The sequence below is a fragment of the Argiope bruennichi genome, chromosome 2, assembly GCF_947563725.1.
Source record: "Argiope bruennichi chromosome 2, qqArgBrue1.1, whole genome shotgun sequence".
Classification (NCBI taxonomy): domain Eukaryota; kingdom Metazoa; phylum Arthropoda; class Arachnida; order Araneae; family Araneidae; genus Argiope; species Argiope bruennichi.
Genome location: NC_079152.1, coordinates 10754329 through 10756099, shown reverse-complemented (window position 1 = coordinate 10756099; position 1771 = coordinate 10754329).

Here is a 1771-nt window from a genome sequence, read left to right as displayed (position 1 = left end):
TTGAGGTGCTTTCATTAAAAACTATAGTTACGATTTTTTTTTAAACTCATTTTATGAAGAATGATATTTTTCCACTATGTTGCTTCATTCAAACAATGATAACTCAACAAGAAATGAACCAAATACAATTATTTATATATCAAAATAATCTGTATAAAACAGTGGATGTTATGTGCCTCAATCAAAGTTATATTTATAGAAATACATTTTTAACAGCTATTTAAAAGTTAAAATTACAGAAAAAATCTCTCTTTTTCTATTCCTCGTTGATGAAAAAATTGTTAAAAAAACTATACATTTTTATTACTTGATTGAGGTAGAAAACATGAAGACTAATAATAGGCATCATTTCCAACTAGAATTGTGTATCTGTACAAATTAAAATTAAAGATATCATGTTTCAAATAATATACTAATTAGTTCATTAAATATTATTTAATTAATTAATAATTATAGTAATAGGGTTTTTTATCACTGAAATGAGTTTAAACATATATTTATGACCTACTGTGAAAAAACTGGATATTTAAAGTTAAAATTTTAAAAAAAATCTTCGTGCTTTACTGGTAAAACTGTTCCACACAAGACAATGCATTGCCTGCTCTTAAGCAAATCTGCATGTCTTGAAACAGAACTTAAGACAGGCTGTTATGAATATTCTAATAGACAGTTTTCACACAGCAGTGGAGAACATTATATACCGTATGCGATATTTTGTACACAGAAAAGGTCAGAATATAGAAAATGTTGCACGGTTCCAGGATACCTTAATATTGATGAAGAAAATATTATTTTCTGTGAATTTCATAATTCATTCATAACCGTACTTCCACAGCGCTAGTATTTCCCCTATCTGAAATATGGTTTCCTTTCGTTTATTTGTTCTAGCTGCAGATGCCGGTAAAAGAAGAAAGTTATTTTATAGCCACCCTGTATTTTGAAATAGTATTAAAAAAGCAGATCATAGCATTCGAGCAATTAATGTAGATGTATTCGACAATTAATAAGATGCAGTCAACAAAAGTTGTTTTAGGGACAGATTTTAGTTAATCATATTACTAAGAATCTAAACAATTTTAAAATAGAGTTTATAAATCATCTCTAGATACATTTTTATCATATACAAAAGTATTTAATTTATGGATATGATGCATCATTTAGCCACTCTGCATTGTCGAATCTATCCATTATTAGGATTATTTTATTTTTTGCTTTTTCTAATACTGTATTTTAAAAAAAATCTTTAAAATGTGCCTCACACCATGTTTATGATGTAAAAATTGAGTAACATAATACTTAAAACGACAATTTTCCATACATTTTTATTTCCAGCTTTCTTTAATATTATAGAAATGCCAGTAAATGTTTCACAGAATAGTGTTATGGAAATCCGTCCATTCAGGACACAGTGAGAAGTCCAAGAAATTCAACAACGATGTTTTTTTTCCACAAGGAAACATAAAACACAAGCCGGAAAACAAACCTGAAATGTACACAAAGAAAATAATTGGAGAAATCAATTACGGGCAGAAAAATAGTGAATCTTTAATTAAACGATAGAACAATGAGCCCGTATCGTAATTAAATCTTCAAAGAGAGAATTCGTTCAACTGACCACTTAAGCTCTGTGGCTCGGATTTTTTACAGCCACTGGATTAAAGAATACGAATATCTAGATGAATCAAGATATTGGTCCTTAATAGAGATATCGCCATGATTCCCGTACATTCGAGAACCTTCATTTTTGCGTCACATCAATTCACCAGATAAC